At 43.6% G+C, this 18,259-nt stretch overlaps 1 protein-coding gene across 1 annotated transcript in view; it reads left to right on the top strand.

The window, feature by feature from the left end:
• Nucleotides 1-7,872: 7,872 nt before the first annotated feature.
• SGK3 (serum/glucocorticoid regulated kinase family member 3) overlaps nt 7,873-18,259 on the top strand; it is a 63,769-nt gene continuing 53,382 nt past the window's right edge. The window contains exon 1 of the mRNA XM_075023392.1: nt 7,873-8,000. The gene's annotated coding sequence lies outside the window, so the exon portion shown is untranslated. The remainder of the gene's footprint in view (nt 8,001-18,259) is intronic.

An 18,259-nucleotide genomic window follows, 5' to 3' on the forward strand; every position in this document is an offset into this window, starting at 1 on the left:
AGAATGGAGTTTCAGCACGTTACAGACCCCAGGGCTTAGTAACATGGGTATCTCTCCTTCACTTGCCCAGTTCAGTTATCCTTCTGTTGTATGCTCATTGTATTTCACTATGCTTATTTCTGTGTGCAAGTTTATAAAAACAAGATGAGTAGCTTCAGGTCTTTCCCAGTTTACCCTACAGAAGAGATTTCATAGGTTTCCTTAATCTGGTTTCATTTGTATTGCAATACAGAGCAGAAAAGGTCATAGAACAGAAGACAGTAATGAAGAGAAAGCAGAACAACACAACTGAAGGAAAGCAAAAACTTTATTTTAATTTTTAAGTTGTACTCTTACTAGCAGCAGGACTGAAAAGAGTGCCTGTGTTAATGAAGAGTGAGCATTAAGCAACAACACTTCTGATTTACACCTATATTAAAAAGACTTCACGTATATAAACTCTATTAACCCCTCCACTTCACTTAGAAATGGGTAACTTAGCTTGCCTACAACCTTCTACTCTTGCCCACTGAAAAGGCTTATTCTCTTCTTTTAAAGACTTTACATCCCAACTCCTATATTAAGACAAATAAGAACAGCTCCATGAATTTGTGGTAGGTTTTGAGATTTTATTTCTGGGAAAGCTGTTGCCTCATCTTTGGTACTTCCTGACAACTCATGGGAAACATCTGAGGCTGGGACTTTCTTGTTCCCCAAAATGCAACCACAGCTGGAATGAAAATGAAAAGAGAGAAGAAACAAAAAACCCACTTCATTAAATAAATCTATTTTCTAAGTGGGATGTTTTCTTACACTGAAACTTTGGTAAGTTAATTCAATTTCAACTTCTTGAAGACTTTCCTTGTTATATCATGATGTATTTGTTTCCTATACCGCTAAGATTTAATCCCAGTTCCCTCTTATAAAACTATCTTAAGAAGCAAAAGTAGAGTTAGGGTTTCACTTAGGGCCTCTAACTTATCATCTGCTTAATTATTACATGTTGCTGTGAGTAAGATTTACTATATGTACTCTCATGTTTTCTTTGTTGTATCCTTTGGTTTTCCATTTGGAGGTATCTAAATATAATATATATGTAGCACCTTTGTAATACATGCTGCACCCTTGTAATACATGCCATACTGCCTTTTTTTCTTGGGTCTTTTTGTAGAGAAATAGATTCTAATTCTTGGCTGGATGTTTGAGAACTGTTATTTAATATATTAAAGATAAATAGTTTTATTATTTTTAAAGAAGTTCATTACAGATTTAAAGAATATACTATCTTCCTTTATTTTAGTTAATTCTGCTTGCAGATGTTGACTGTTAGATGCTGTAGCCAACATGACTGGTATTTCATATGACAAATAGTTCATAGCAGCAGGGATCCTGAATACAAACGATGGGCTCGGCTTTGTATGCAAAAATTAAACAGGCTCATGGTGTGAATGGATGAACCTTACAATGTATCCAGTAACAAAAGCTGAAGGGCAGTGAACCTTCTGGTCTAATTAACCTTGAACTTTACAGAGAACATATTTAAAGGTAGCATAACATGCCATAGCAGTTGAGTAAGAGGATATGATAAAAGAATAACAAATTTACTTTTTGGAAGGAGGGAGAGAAAATGAAGTGTGTTTACTAGCTACCTAGATGGAGGATCCCATGCTCAATTGCTTACCTCTCACTGTTTCAAAAGAACTGTACTTACTGCGTTGAAAGCTGCTCATAGTTAGGGGCTAAGTAACAGTGCTTACATGTCCTGAAGTATCACCCACAAACTTGGCAATACCTTCTTCCTACTCAACTCATTGGTATTTGCCTTGTCTCAGGATTAGACTGCTAATGACCATTATTTAATAACAGCTAAGACTTGGAAACATGTCTCTCTTTACACTCTGGAGGTGGGCACCTCATCTGAGTATCCTTCTGTGGTGGACTCCATCCAATTCTGCAAAATTTGATCTAGATTTACTTATTACACTGATAAGTACAAACTAAAGTACAAAACTCAAGGCATCCAAAGGTGTAGGAAATATAACCAAGTGAAAACAACTTAAAATGCTGGCTACGAGAAGGGTGACCTCCACTCTTCTCTACCTGTTCTGATTTGGGTATTGGTATGAAAGTCTAATGGCAATGCTTTGAAGATGATTTTTTTTCCTGGAGGCACAATGGGAGTTAGAGATCCCCAGATGTGATTTGGCAACCAAGTTCCAGGAGCTTAATAAAGCACTTAAGTTTCTTTTTATTTAACATTTGTGTTGAACTTTCATCTTAATTGCTGTAGTCCATGTTTCAAATGTTCAATAAAACATGTAAGTGTTATACTACCTTACTGGAGGAAAGTAAATTCAATACGTATACCTTGTAAAGCTCTAAGCTTATTAGAAATATGAATAGTTAGCTAGCCCCCCGAAGGCAAACTTTATCATTCCTTCAGGAACTTGCTCTGAAAAAATGAGAATTTGTGTGCCTGAAGATAGGAACCTCTTCATGAACATGACTCAGTGGCAGATGAAAGCCATGTCACAACAAGCCTTTCCCACGATACGTAATCATTGATTTATTTCCTTGCTAGTATGTGGTTGTGGGGGAATCTAACTAGTCTGAGCGTGTACTGTCAGGTCTGCTGAACAGACAGTCCTAGGTGAAAGATCACCTTGTATAACTTTCTGCTCTCTAAAACTTTCTTAACTTCTTTTATTCCACTTGTCGTTAGTCTATTTCTTTTCTCCCTACTTTGGTTTATAGGCTATAGTGCTAGAAAGCTCACTACCAGGCCACATCAGCTAACAACCCTTCATCTTTGCAATTTTCCCTTCTAAAGTTCAGCCTGCACTATTAGGCAGCTTCTTGATGTGGGAGGAGGCAAAAGTAGGATGTATGGAGGCAGAGTTGCTATGGGGAAGAAGTGCAAAGGGAAGAAAGGCAGAGACATGCAAATTGGTGAAGCAACGAAGAGAATGAAAGAAGGAATAGCAAGAAGGCAGAAGTAACGGTGACCTTGCAAAAGATGTTTCCCCCTTTCTTGGTGGTTTGATGTCTCACAATAAGGTGGAGAATACAGCATCTCCACAACTACTCAGTGACTGCACAAAGGGTTTACTCTGACCTCAGTCTTTGCACCAGACTGCTGATGTTGATAGGAGTTTTGTTAAGCTTTAAAGTCAGGATGTCATCATCATCTCTTTTTTTTCCCATTTTCTCTTTCTGTGTTGCTGGTGCTTCTAGGTGAGCTATTCAGACATTGACCTCTGTGTAATTAAACAGATCAACCTGTCTGCAAGGATAAGTGTAAGAAAAGAAAACAATCAATGGAACAAACAGATGATGGAACAAATGAGGCACATCTACTAGCTTTGTTTGTTCAGCAGCAGGACTGCAACTGACATTTTAAAGATCTTCTAGGTTTAGTGCTCCTATTGTGGATGACGTATTATTAGGGACCTTGAGTGTGTACTTATGTCCTCACAGCCGAATGCCAGAGCAAAAGGAAAACATGCTGTTCTTACAGGGCAATTACAATGGAAGAAAATAAAAGGTTGACTGTAGTGGCAAGTAATTTTTGTCTTTGTTCCTTTTTTTTTTTTAGGAGGATTTCACCTTAGGTGAAATTTGCTTATACTGAAGGGGGGGTGGTTAAGATTCTCACTGATATCTCGGTCTTGTGCTGTGGCTGTACAGGAGCGTGATGGCCTGAGTAGCCACAGAAGAGTCTCTGGTGCAGAGAACTGAACTTGGAAAGAGTGCAAATTTACAGTCGCCCAGGGGCTCCACTACCACAGCAATGTCATGGAGGGGCCAGGGCTGCCTCTGCAGGTTGTGGTTCAGACTGGAATCTTTTTCCCAGGCTGTCAGCAAGCCAACCCATCACTTGCAGGAGGACCATGTCTTTCTCAAGCCACCTAGTTTGTGTCAAACTGCATGTAAAGCAGGAAAAATGGATTCTCTCAGGTCAAAGAAAGATTTGTAGTGGTTTTCACACATGCAAAAAAAAGGACTAGAAGAGACTGCCAGTGGTTCAGCCTCCTCAACTGATAAAAGCTGCTGTTTATGACTGTCCTTTTGTTTTTCTTCCTGCTAGCTCTGTGTTCTTTTTAAGTGTCAGGAAAACTCTTGAAAGGGTTGCCTATTATTGTTAGATAACTGAGGTGGGTTTCACTTAAAATGGATGCTTTTTACAATTTTTAATTTCAGACAAGGAATAAACAATACAAGAGTACCTTGTTAGAGCTTTGGAAGTCGAAATCCTGGCGCTGGTATGGGATAAGCACCAACAAAACTAGGTACTTTATCCAGTGTTTTAGAAGTATAAGAATGTTGTGGTGATACATCAGGTTATAGGCTACTCTGGGGTCGAACAGCTCTTTCCTTTTGGGAGAGGGGAAGAGAACATTTTTTGTTCTGTTTCTGGTTTTGTCTTGATACAGGAGAAAACCTTCCAAGACTTTTTCCTCATTGAGGTTCTTTGGGAGAGAAGGGAAAGGAGAGTGGATACATCTATTATTCAGTCTTGCCTCTACCAATTTAATCCAATGCAGAAATAGTGTTCTAATACTGAAAGATTAATTCCTGAAAATCTAGGCCCTACAGGAAAGGTTTAGTTGTGTTAATCAAACACTTTCTCCCAAGTATATAATATGGCAAGAATCCCTCTTGTCACTTTTTGGTTTTACTTCTGCATAACAAGGGTGAATCTCTTGAATGGGTCAAGCTGCATAACCTTTTTGTCTAGAGATTTGCCTTTTGGAAGTTGTACTGAAAATAGTTTTATGTGTGACTGTATTCTAAACAATTACACATGGAAGATGGATCAAGGACACCTGCATGGACATAGTGTTAAATGTATGCAAGACTTATGAGAAACAGAAGGTTACAAAGATCATAGAATAGTTTGGGTTGGAAGGGACCTTTAAATAGGTCATGTAGTCCAACCCTCCCTGCAATAAGCAGGGACATCTTCAACTAGATCAGGTTGCTCAGAGCCCCGTCCAACCTGCCCTTGAATGTTTTCAGGGATTGGGCATCTACACCCTCTCTGGACAACCTGTGTTCCTGTGTTTCACCACCCTCATTGTAAAAAATCTCTTCCTTATTTGTAGTCTGAATCTACACTCTTTTAGTTTAAAACCATTGTCCCTTGTCCTATTGCAACAGGCCCTGCTAAAAAGTTTGTCCCCATCTTTCTTATAAGCCCCCTTTAAGTATTGAAAGGCCACAGTGACGTCTCCCCGGAGCCTTCTCTTCTCCAAGCTGAACAACCCCAACTCTCTCAGCCTGTCCTCATAGGACAGGTGCTCCAGCCCTCTGATCATTTTTGTGGCCCTGTTCTGGACCCACTCCAACAGGTCCATGTCTTTCCTTTGATGGGGACCCTCGACCTGCTGGCCACGCTTCTTTTGATGCACCTTGGGATACGGTTGGCTTTCTGGGCTGTGAGCACACATTGCCAGCTCATGTCCAGTTTTTCATCCACCAGTACCCCCAAGTCCTTCTCTGCAGGGCTGCTCTCAATCCCTTCATCCCTCAGCCTCTACTGATACCAAGGGGTTGCCCCGACCCGGGTGCAGGACCTTGCACTTGGCCTTGTTGAACCTCATGATGTTCACACGGGCCCACTTGTCAAACTTGTCCAGGTCCCTCTGGATGGCATCCAGTCCCTCAGGTGTGCCAACTGTACCACCTGCAAACCTGCTGAGGGTGCCCTCGATCCCACTATGTCATTGTTGAAGATATTAAACAGTACTCGTCCCAATACAGACCCCTGAGGGACACCACTTGTCACTGATCTCCATCTGGACATTGAGCCATTGACCACTACCCTCTGGATGCGACCATCCAAGCAATTCCTTATCCACCGAACAATCCACCCATCAAATCCATCTCTCTCCAATTTAGAGAGAAGGATATTGTGGGAGACCGTGTCAAAGGCCTTACAGAAGTCCAGAAAGATGACATCCATAGCTCTTCCCTTGACCAGTGATGTAGTCACTCCATCATAGGAGGCCACTAGGTTCGTCAGGTAGGATTGCCCTTGGTGAAGCCATTCTGGCTGTCTCGAATCACCTCCCTGTCCTCCACATGCCTTAGCGTAGCTTCTAGGAGGATCTGTTCCATGATCTTCCCAGGCACAGAGGTGAAGCTGACAGGTCGGTAGTTCCCATGATGTTTAAATGTACTTCAGCTTTCTATGATAAATGATCTAAAGAAATCTGGCAATTTTCCAAGTTTGTATTGTGGACCATCAGCACAGTTTCAAAGAAGCTGTCAGTCAGAAAGAGAAATGTTCGATACAACAACAATTGTTGCAGCAGCTCCAGTGTACAATTCCAGCAAGTGGTGGAAGGCTAAAGGAAAGACCAAGACCAGAAGTGAATTATAGGTGCAGTCAAATGACTGGGCATAATGATGGGCTGAAACAGCTTTCCCACTAAAAATGTGCTAGCAAAATCCTCAAATTAAGAGAGTAAAAGAGGAAGCTTGCATGAAATCATACCATCTTGGCAAGAACTGCTTATTCCTACCCTTCCTCAAAGATGTGGCTTTTAGCTGTACCTTTTTGTCTCACTCCTTTGCTTAATTAGAAGCGGGGAAGGAAGGAACTACCCAAACTGTACTGAAGGGCCACTAATGTAGCAATCATTCTTTTAAGATATACTAGGACATCAGATTAACTATGCCAGACCATCAGATTGAGCTCTTTGTCTAGGATTCACTTTTGCCCACTCTGTAGTCTCTGTTTTCTTTCTTCCATCTCAGGATACAAGAGCTGTTTCCTGTCTCAGTAGTCTCTTGCCTTCCTCTTTTAGCCACTCAAAAATTTCACCCGTGCCCCATCTGTGCTTGGAACAACCTCCCTCATCTCACGTCCCATCTCTAAGGCCTTCCTGAAATTCTCCTTTTTTTGGTGAAGCCTCCAAGCTGGTACCATCTTCTTAGGCGTGCCGCGGGTGAACCTCAGCTGGCCGTACTCGGAACCACGAATCTGATACACAGAAGTGTTTTGAGGCAGGACTGTGCAAATTAAAGGTGGGGTGGGTTTTTCTGTGCTGCATCTTGTGGAGAAGAAAGTATGGCAGGAAGCACAGAAGAAGCCGCCAGAAGACAACAAATGTTCCTTGAGACAAACCGATAACTCTGTTTTTACCACATCCTGCTGTGAGAAATGAGCGCTGAAAGTGACGACTGAAGAAAAAAGGCAAAATAATACCTAGAAGAGGGAAGGGGGAGGACGCTTCTGCACCCCGTCTCCCGTCTCCAACGTCTCTTTCCTCCTTCCAGCCCGATTAACTCGTTTTTGCTGGCCAGATGAATGAAACGCTGGCATCGAAAATCCATCTTCGCCGCCTGTGCCAGGGCCTGACGGCTTTGCCGTTGACGGAGCGCCCCAGCATTGCGCAGGCGACGCGCACCAGTCCCCGCCAAGGGCTCAGCACCGCCGGCGCTGCTGCAGGGCACCGTCGCCCACACCCCACGCCCCGAAACCGGCTCCCGCGGGGGAGCGCGCCCTGCCCGCTCGGTGCCGGGCGTGGGGAAGACCCCGTCGCCCTGGATTATCCGGGCGGTTTAACTGGAGGCCGGAGGAGCCCGGTAATGCGGCCTCGAATCCCACCTCCCAGTGTCGGCCGGCCGCCGCAGGCTCTGCAGGCAGCAGGCGCGGCTCTGCCCGCGCCTGTCCCTCGGGCGGCTCCGCGGCAGCGGGCCGGGGCCGGGGCCGGGGCAGGCCGCTGGGCGGCCGGGGGCGGAGCGGGCCGGGGCCGGGGCCGGGGCCGGGGCCGGGGCCGGCCGCGAGTCCCCGCCTGACCCCGCGGCGGGCGGCGCCGCCGCCCGGGGAAGGAGGGGAGGGGGGGGGGGCGGGAGCCCGTCCGCCGGCGGCTGCGGCAGGAGGAGGGCGGCTGACGCGGCGGGGGAGGCAGCGCGCGCCCCGCCGGGAAGGAGGAAGAGGCCAGCGCGGGCGGGCGGACGGACGGACGGACGGACGGACACCCCGGCACCCCCCGGCCCGCCGCGGCAGGCAGGTACGCGGGGTGCAGCGGTGCAGATGTCGGTGGCCGCTGGCGGGCGGCAGGCGGCCGGGCGTCTTACAGAGAGGCCGTCCGGGGCCACGGAGGTCCAGCGGCGGCGGGGGTAAGGGGGGGGGGGGGCGCGGGGCCGTTTTGCCTCCCTTTTGTTGCAGCCCGAAAATGTGTGCGTGCTTGTCTTACGTCCCCAGTCGTTTCATACGACCCCCCGAGTATGTTCAACTGTGGCCCCCCCGGCCTTCTGCGGGGGGCGGTGTGGGGTGGGAGGGAGGGTGTGGAACGGGAACTGCTGGCGCAGGAAAACGCCGACCCGCGTGGGCGTGCGGCTCCGTTGCAGGGATCCAGTGACGGGCTGGGGGCGAAGTGCGCGCAGGTAAATAAACAAACCAACACGGAGAAACTTATGCTTTTTTTTTTTTTTTCAGCTGGTGTATCTTAGAGACTGTATTTGCAAAGAAGTTGCAAAGTCATTCTGCATTTCACGTTCTCCTCTCGTCTTTTTTTTCTATTCCCACCCTTCTCCAGCAGTGACACTTGCTCCTGCTAGTACCCTTGCCCTAATGTTTTTATGCGTTACTGTGTGTATGTATAGTTTTACATATTATGCTCTATTTTGCGTGGCTAGCTGGGCGCAGGAGGGTTTGATTTCTGGGTCGCAACTACGGACGCCACCAAACTCCATTTCAGCTCCACTACTTAATTCCACATAGACTGTAATGCTAAGCTGGAAGCAGACATTTAAGACGTAAGGGATGGCTTGGCATTTACATTTAGAGCAGCTGAAAGAGCCCTTTTCCAGAGAGCCCTTTCCCCGTGCCCCAGGAGGATGGGAGACCCTGGTTCACTTTGCTTTGTGCCTCGCAGAGGAAAAGCAGTTAATGCAGTTCAGGTCCGTGTGGTCTCTGTGCCAGAGAGGCAAGGGCTGGAATTGCCTCTTTACCCCTTTAAACACCTTCAGTATGAGAGAAGGTTGGAGGCAGGGAGAAAATTAAAATAAAGTTTTCACCTCCTGCACAGAAGGAGTTGCAAAGTATCGGTACTTTCTGCACAGATCTTTTACAGGGAAGGCAAAATTCTGATGGAGACCTGGAGGATTTGCATTAGGGGAAGAACAAGTGGAGCTCAAAAGAGTATCCCACAACATTCACCTGCATGCCTTTGTATTTGCAGGACATCTTTGGCTCAGTTCTTCTGTGAGCATTGGTCAGCGCTCCTTGGCTTCCCCTTGCCAGGACTTATGTGCTCCTGCGGAGCTGTTTTTGTGTCTGAGTTCTGCCATGCTCTTTCCCTTAATTTTTGGGAGTGTATGAAGAGCAGGAATATGCACTAGTTGGCAGCAAAAAAGTTAGCGATCTCTATATTTTGCTCTAGGAAGTGCTACAGCCTCTTTGTTATGTGCTCTGAGCATTGAAATAGCGTTGACATTTACATTGGACACTCAAAATAGATGCTGACAGCCCTTGCATTTAATTTCTTTCATGTTAATCTAATAAATTCAGTATCTATTGTTATCTTAAAAGAGGATTAAACATTTCCTGAGGGGAAGGAGAGTTCTGTGGGCTGGTGTATACACAGGCTGCATCCAGAGTACTGCAAGACTTGTAATTCATTGGTTATGTTGTTCTGAGGGGATCTTCATTCTGATAATCAGCAACTGATAGGAGCTGTTGCTTTTTACTATTGCTCTCTGCATTTGCATTCTCTAAGGACAGGTGTCTTTCTAAGAAGCCTGACAAAGCTGGACGTTCAAGTCTCATTGAACAGAAGTCTTCAAAGGACCTACGGGGGACATTAGTTGGGTGGTTCCTAGCCCACTCTGCTTATAAAATGATGTATTGCAGGGAGCTAGCTAGTAGTTCAAGTTTTAAGATGTGGGCACTTTAAAATTACTACTCTGTTCATTTTTCGACTTGTTTAAAGTCAATCCACAAGTAGGTGGATAATTTGACTGTAATGGCATGTGTTTAAAATAGTGATTGCTGGTTTTTAATATGCAGAATTGTTTCAGCCTAGCTAGCTGGAGTAGCTGCAAGCCTCCAAAGCTGATTTGACCCAGCAACAAGATACTTCAATAGGGTATGCTGAGAGCCAAAAATAAAGTATATTAACTAAAACGTCACAGGTATTAGCAAATAAAAGTAGATGCAAAGCAACTCTTGTCTCCTCTGGGATCTAGGGTTTATGATGGAAATCATCTGTCATTTTATAATGCCATGCGTGCTAATTGCAGGTTCATGTTAATCATCACTGTATAAGAGGGTATGTCAAATCTTATTTTCCATCCCATCCATACAGGATAAGCTTCTAATAAGTTGTGATCCTTCAGCCACATCCACACAGCAGCTCTCTCCTGGGTTATCCTGCATATATCCCAGATCATTTTCCAGATGGTTTCGGATTTATAATTTGCATGCAAGTACTGGGGCATTTTTGTCCCATGGCTACAAGCCATTTCATACACAAATGCCCTGCATTTCTGCATGTAAATTGAGATCAGATTACACATATTTGTAGTTGTAAATGAATATTTATTTTTGGCTGTCTAATTTGTCATTTAGAAAAATGTTATTTTTAAGGAGCGGACACTTCCCAAAAGGCAAGTCACTATTTGTTGTTTTTGTGACTTCATTTTTGGACATTCCTAAGTCATTGAAGACTTATACTGCTTTGAATTATTTTTTTCTGTAGAATGAGGAACTAGAAACTAGCATAAGTAACCTATGTATTTATATAGACCGAGCTGTAGTAAATCGATATGTTGCTTTTATTTGAAGTTAACACTTTGAGTGTTTATATTGAAGGATTCGTTTTGTTCTAGTTTAAGTAGTATCCATATGCTAAAATAACCTGCAAAGCAAACAGTTATGTTTTCCAAAGTAGAACTGAAGGGCTTCAGCACGCTGTGAGAACATTTTAAAATGTATTAATCAGGTTCCTGCTTGCATTCCTAATTCTCAAGTAGAATTTATCCGCCGCAAGTCTTGCAAACCACCTAACACAGTATCTTAAATGTATTGGATCTCCCTCTTTAAGCAGAAAGTTCTTAAGCGCCTTATGTGAGCATCAAAGCCCTTAGGAGATGAAGAAACTAGGACACCTGGCAAGCACACTGTAAACACACACGCTGATAGGATTGGTTGTGTCTCAAAATACAGTTGTATAGGCTTTCTTTTTAAAACATTGCCAGAGGAGGAGCCAGTGCTCACCTTTCCCTGAGAGCTGGTGGTGGATGGACTTGTCTAAAGAGTAGACTGTGTTCTAGTAGTTGAAACCTGGGCTCCTGGTCCCTGTGCCCGAGGCGTTCAAGCCCACATCTTCCCCCACCTCTGCAGCTGTTGCATAGGCTGCAGTAAGTGAGTGGGAGGGCATGCCTCTCCCCTTGTGTTTAAGCTGGGCCATCTCATGGAAGATGCAGCAGGTTGCCCGAGGCTGACATGAGGGAGCACCAGAACCTGACTGTTGCAGCAGTTTGTGTGTTCCCCTGGGAGGAGGGCTGGGACCTAGTGCTTGGTTGCTGATGATGAGACTGTTATCAGAGGTGAGAATTTCCATGACATCCTCCATGTTTCAAGAGAGGAGCAACACTTGGACTAGTTGCTGTAGGAGAAAACTGGGCCCAGGAGAAGAATGGGCTCTCAGATCTGGAGTGGGAGGTGACAGCTGTTTGTAGTTTGTAGCTTAGGAGCTACAAGTGGGGAGCTGTCACCTGGAGCTGAAGCGGGGAGAGCGTCCAGTGTTTCCTACCAGAAAGCCCCATTTCCAGAGCAGGAGTCTCCCTCCTGGGCCACCTCTGTCTTGTGCTGTATCTGTGTGGCGACAGGCGTCAGCTGGGCAGTTTTTGTATTTATTATGCAGGTTTTTAGGTGTTGTCATAACCGATCCGAACCACAGATTTGGGTGTCTGTGACCTGACCTGTAACTCCATTCCCTCACCCAGTTCCGTGTTGAGAGTCTTCCTCCCTAGCCTTTAGCAAAGGAAGAAGTAAGGTTGTATCTTCAGGCACCCTGTGAGCATCATCTGATGAGGAGAGGGAAATTCCTCATTCCCTCATATTTGACATGCTTAGCTTTGCAACTACAGTGTTTCTTCGTTTTAGGGCGGGAAAGCACCTGGTTTGGGGGGGACTGTGGATAAGCAAGATCGGTGTCTAAATTTATTTCAAAGCTCCTTTATTCAAAGAGATATCACATCTTATTTCTTGGCAGTCTTACTTGAAACTCTGAGGGCGACTGGCAAACTGCTAGTGCTAAGTGCCTTGCCAAATACTATTGCAAAAGTATGCACTGCAGAAGTTGCATAACTTTACAGACTGTTACATTTCTCTTGGAGTAAACCAAAGGGGTACCAACTTCGGATCCTTTGCCTCCGCTGAGAAGCAAGACTGACACATTTCCACCTGCTTATGAGGCACCAGTATGCTGCTTTGCTGCTGCTGTCTCTTCCAGTTCTTGCAATCAGTTTTCCTTCAATGGTGCTTCTCCATCTCTTGCTCACTGTTGTGAAATAACTGAGGAAACAGAACTATTTAAAATGTTTCCATGGTATTGTTAATTGCAAAATATTTTGGAACAGACATCAGACCAAGGAAGGCTTTGCCTCTGCTTCTGGACTTAATGTTGCTAATGTAGCAGGTGTATCAGAATAGATTTGCAGTGCCCCATGGAGTTATACCTCATATTTGAGTGTTGATTGAACAACTGTGAGATTGAAGTCACTCCCAAGTATTTATCAATATAAATCTGATATCTAAATATATGCAAACCCTATGCCAATTTTTGAGATCTCATAACTTTTCTGTTTGCTGTTAAAACAAGGCACTCATTTTTCAGAAACTATCTTGATAGCTATTTCAGGGCTTTGCATCATTAATCTTTGCTCAAATGGATATTTTAATGAGAAATTGCAAGTGTTGGGGAATTGTGAGGATTATTGTCCTGTGATGTTGCATATAAGATTGCATTACAGGGACATTTCTGGATTCAGCGAGGAAGATATGCTAAAGGGGTAAGTGCTGCTTAGTGCTAAACATCTTAAATTATGCAGTTATTCCGGTTAGAAGGAACCTTGGGAGGTGTCGAGTGCAACCTCCTGCTTGAAACAGGGTTAACCCTGAGTTCAGACAGGGTTGCTCAGGGCTTTGTCTAGCTGGGTGTTGAAAACCTCCGAAGACAGAGGCTCCACAGCTCCTCTGGGCAACCTGTCCCAGTGGTCAGTTACCCACATAGTGATTTCCCTTCTCATGCAATGCAACGCAACGCAACGCAGCAAACAGTCTGTCTCTGTCCTGTTAACCTTCTCAAGGACATTGGGAGGCTGCTGTTAGGTCCCCCTGAAGCCTCTTCTCAAGGCTAAGTGAGTCCAGTTGCTCCCATGCACCTCCCAGAGCATGTGCTGCAGTCCTTGACAGTCTCTTTTCTGGCCTCTTCTGGGCCCTGTGTAGTTCCTGCTTAAGTGCAGGAATGTCGGACATATGTATTTAAATGCAAATGTACCCAGTCTGCAGGACTCTGACAGAACTGCTGTGTATTTAGATTATGATAATTTAGGTTTGGACTTTTTTTTTTTTTTTTTTTTTTTGGCTTCTTAGTGTTAGGTATTTATAAACTGGGATTGCTATCAAGCCCCCAAATATGTTTCGTACTAAGTTTAGTAGATAAGTAAGGACTGAGCATTCAGAAAATGAATGCTTTTACTTAAGCACTATGGAATTTCCAGTTTATGGTATGTGTTTTGCTTTAATGTTGGGAAGAGCATGGAAGAGGGATAGGAGGTAATTAAAGAAAAAAATAACTTTTATACTCCGTTTGGATGGGATTTAACCATACCTTGCAAAAGCAAGAAGCATTAAGTCTATGAGTTTGGAATGCTACCAAAAACTACAAAATGGAGAAAATTTAGAACAGCTCAGAAACAAAGCTACCTGGCAAAAGTACCCAGACTGTCAAACGCCCGAAGACAAGTGCATCGAAGAAGTAGGAGACTTCTGCTTCCTTGGTGCAGTAGTAATGATGCATCTTGATAATATTATAGAGAAAAAAAAAAAAAAGAAAAAAGCTATGTTTTTAAGTAAAAGAAGCATGTAGCATTAAAAAGCATATAGCAATGTTTTATGAGAGGTAAGAAATGAAACAGAAGGGGGTTATCTAGAGTCATAGTAGATGCCGACAGCCTAGAATCCAATTTGCCTCCTGATTTTTTTTTTTTCAAATACTAGGCCCTCCTGTTTCATTTAAGTATTTCATTTAAGTAATGAATATAATGGTGTTAATCTAATCTCCTGGTACTTATGGCAAATTTTTTGTAAATAACTAATTTAGCTTGATCAATTGCTCTTATAAGGGGTTCTGGATTTTCAGGCTAGCATGGAAATCGTTAGGCAGCATTTTTGTATTAAAACATCTAAATTTCACCCTCCCAAATCAGCTCTTGGTAAAAGAATATCTGTTGTCTTTGGAATTGCTGGGTCTAACAACTCTTTCCTGCCATCCGTCTGTTTTCAGAGCCCTGATTGAAAACATATGGGGTTTCTCTGTCAGGGGACCCCAAAGCTGTCCCTTGATGGTGTCCCTTGAAAATCATGTGATACTTGCAGCAGTGACAGAAAACCGGAGCAATTAGATTGCTCTGGCGAGAGAACGTGGCCAGGGTGCTCCGAAATTTTCAGCTGTGTTGGTGTGAAGTGTTTGAATCAAGAACAAACTGTGCTGTTTCCAATGAGGTTTTACATCTTGTGTATGTGTCCACACGTATTATATGTAACTCTGAAGGCATATGCCGGATAGATCGGTTTAAGTTCACTTTTCTTCAGAATTTTTTGGAGGCTGGCTGCCTCTTTGGTGCTCTTTTCATGTTAACTAATACGTTATGTGGTGGATGAATAGGATTCTTTATAGAATTATCTAAAACCAGGCACTGGTTTATTTGAAAACAAAGGGTTTCTTTAGAGCTAAGTTTAAGCTGGCATTGCCATGAATCCTAGAATTATTCTACATTTAAATGAGAGAACAGTGATGCACTTGTACTTGGGCTTTGAACAGCAGAGAGCTGTTGACCAGAGACTCGGAGACCGCTGAGCAAATCTTTCTAGGTTCATTTACCAAAGTTTCCAAGCCTACTTTTCTCTCCTTACACAGGTAGTGAAAAGCAAAGCTAAAAAGATGCTCTAAGTTGCACAGATCAATTTGTTTGGAGGTATGCAAGTTGTTCTGTGGTGTGTGATCAAAAAATGTATAAAAACCTGAGTGCTCTGTAGCAATCTGAATGCATACTTTTTCTCCGTTTTGGGCTGGGGTGCGTGGGGTATAGTGTGTAGCAGCTAAACAATACCTCACTTGTTTATAAAAAAACTTGGGAAGAAGGGGCGAGAAAGAAGAAAATATTTACCATAGTTTTCTACCCAATTAAAATCAGAAGGCAGACTGAAAAGGAAAGAGTTCATCTGCCATCCAAGCCAATTAAAAGTAAGTTTTGCTGCTTGGATGCTAATTTACACATCCAAGGCAATGTAAATTTAAACTAGAGGCTTGACTTAACCTCACCAATTCAGATGAACTTCAAATTTATGATTCATTTCAGTCATAGCATCTGGATGCTCAAGCACATTTTATGTGAATTGACAGAGGCTATTAGAAATTCATAAACCACCTTAAAATGTTAAACTTGTAGAGTACTTCACCAGAATGTGTAAATAATGTCTGTCTTGCAAACATAGCTCTGCAACATGAGCTGGCTAGGATCCTCAGTTAAGATATTCTTATGTTTGATGCCCTCAGCCATTTTTCCCGTTGTTTAATTATCTGGGAATAAAACCAGAATTCTGTAGCTTCTCTCATGTATTAAAAGGTATCTAGAATTTCAGTTGCAATTTCAATGCAAACATTTCAATTGTATTTGTTGATATTAGCTGAGGTTGTTTGTGGTTTTTTCCCCCATGTTTCATGTGTGTTTGTTTATAAAGAATTAAAATAGAGATGGAAGGAGGAATCTCATAACACTTACAGGGTTTTACTCAGAAATTAAACTGTAAACTTGTCAATGTGTGCAAAAATCAGTTTGCTGTTTTACATAGGAGCATCGCTTGAAGTGACCTGAAAGAAATTGTATCATCAACCACCCGGTCAAAGCCCAGATTATTATTCAGGGAACCATGTTGGATGCATGAAGTGCACAGAGTAAGAAACAAAACAGTCCTTGACAAGGAATCCAGAGGTGCCGAATATTTCAGAAGCTACAGAGCAATGGCCTCATAAGGAACAGAGGATGGCCTTGCAGCTCAGAATCTAAACAGGCATGCGCACACAGATGTGCAAATTTGGCCCTTCTTTAGGAAGAGAAAGTTGCATCATGAAATGAAAATATGTTGATAAGAAATTAGGAACTGGCAATGAGAAACTGGAACATTATTTGTCTTGGTTACTGCTTTATGACTCTGCAACTGGAAAAGATTGATGGCTTGGGTGCTTGGCCGTTTGTTTTGGTTCTGCTATTTTCATTTATATGAGTCAGAAAGTCCCTACACATAGGTCCTCATTTAAAGAAAAGAAAGAAAAAAGACAGATTATTAGCAATGTTATTTTAAAGCACATGCAGTTGATATATGAAAACATTGTGATGGCTTGTTACAGTTTATTTGCAGACCTACCAAATACATCCATATGTCACATCAGATGTCAGTTAAAATGGGCAATATGCTGTCTCGAAACAGTCAGTGCCTGGTGCCTAGACACTTAATGCTGTCGCTTCAGTCATGCTTGTTGCTGCAAAGTATTCAGATCTATCTAACGGTTGAGGCAAGCAGTGTTGTTCTGGTCTGCTACAGTTGACCTGTCCTGCTTTGCTCTCTGCCACGTGGATGCCACTGTTGGTCCCTGGATTCCTCTGGTTTGGCTTAGGGTGAGTCTGTGTTACCGTGTTAGTTCAGTTCAGGAGCCTGCTTTTGAAGTATGTCCCTCACCACATTTTGGTTCACTTGGCCGCCGGCTGATCTTGGGGAGCATGAGCTGGCTTCCTTTCAGATGCAGTCAGACTGGAAGATGTTCTGCAGGAGTGCTTTTAACACCTCCCGACCACGAACGGGTGTCCTGCCCGCAGGACCAGGCTAGAGCTGGCTTGAAGCAAACCATACAAATCCTGCCACACCAGCATAGGTGGTGTGGATGCTGTGTCCTCAACATCAACTGTTTTCCTCGCTGTGGATGTGCTTTTCTTGCACTGCGTTACTTGCTAACGTAGACACTGGAACAAAAACTATAGCAAGGGCAGATGCCAATACCTGGAACCTGCCTTTACTCTTGACCAGGTGCAACCTCCTAAGTAGTTGCTCTTGAAAGTGTAACACACCTTTGAAACAACTCTCCCTGCAAATGGAAGTCTCAATTTTCATCTTTCTTTTTCTCTGTTTCCTGCCTGTCACTTGACTTCCCTCAGTGCTTCTCCCCTCTGTGCTTTCAAACCACGTTTCCTTCCCCTCACTTCTTGTTTGCCACCATCTCTTTCCTAGAACATTGCTCCCAGCCATAAGGTCCCAGTCTCAAGAGGCCATTTAACTGTCTCTGCCCCAAAGGTGCGATCTGTCTTTTATGATCAAGTGTTTGCCTCAGCTGTTTTTAAAGCTCTTTCCTGGTGGAACCTCTTCCAGTGCTTCACTATCCTTCCATTATTTTTTGTAATGTTCTTGTCTCCCCTCCTCCAGTGTTCAGCTTGAACCTTTCCTGTGCTCATTTTAAGCTCATTAGGACTTGTCCTATCCATAGCTGACTGAAGAGACAATTCCTTTCTCTTTGTGGTAGTGTTCCAATGTGACAGCTATCCTTTAAGTGGTTTTTTCCCCCCCTGTACTAACAACTAGCTTGTCCATCCCACTTCTCCATAAGTCACATTTTCTAGACTACTTTGTATTCTCATTACTGTTCCCTAGACCCTCTCTGATGGGTCCACATCTTTCCTAGGTATTCAGACATGAACAGAGTAAAGTAGAAGGATTTTTTTTTTAGTTCAGCAGATTATGCTCAGGCTTTGCACTCCAACACTTTTTTTAAATTTTATATCTCACAGCAATGTTTGTCTTTCTTACAACAGCATGATATTTGTCTCATGACCCACTGTAGTCTGCTGCCTTGTTGTTTCCCATCCTGTATTTCTATATTTGATGTTTCCTGCCTGTGGGCAGCATCTTGTACATAACCTGCTACATTTCACTCTGTCTTTCCCGATTGCTATCCTGACGATGATATATTTAACCTTTGTTTCTCACATC

The sequence above is a fragment of the Buteo buteo genome, chromosome 3 (assembly GCF_964188355.1).
Source record: "Buteo buteo chromosome 3, bButBut1.hap1.1, whole genome shotgun sequence".
NCBI classification, from domain to species: Eukaryota; Metazoa; Chordata; class Aves; order Accipitriformes; family Accipitridae; genus Buteo; species Buteo buteo.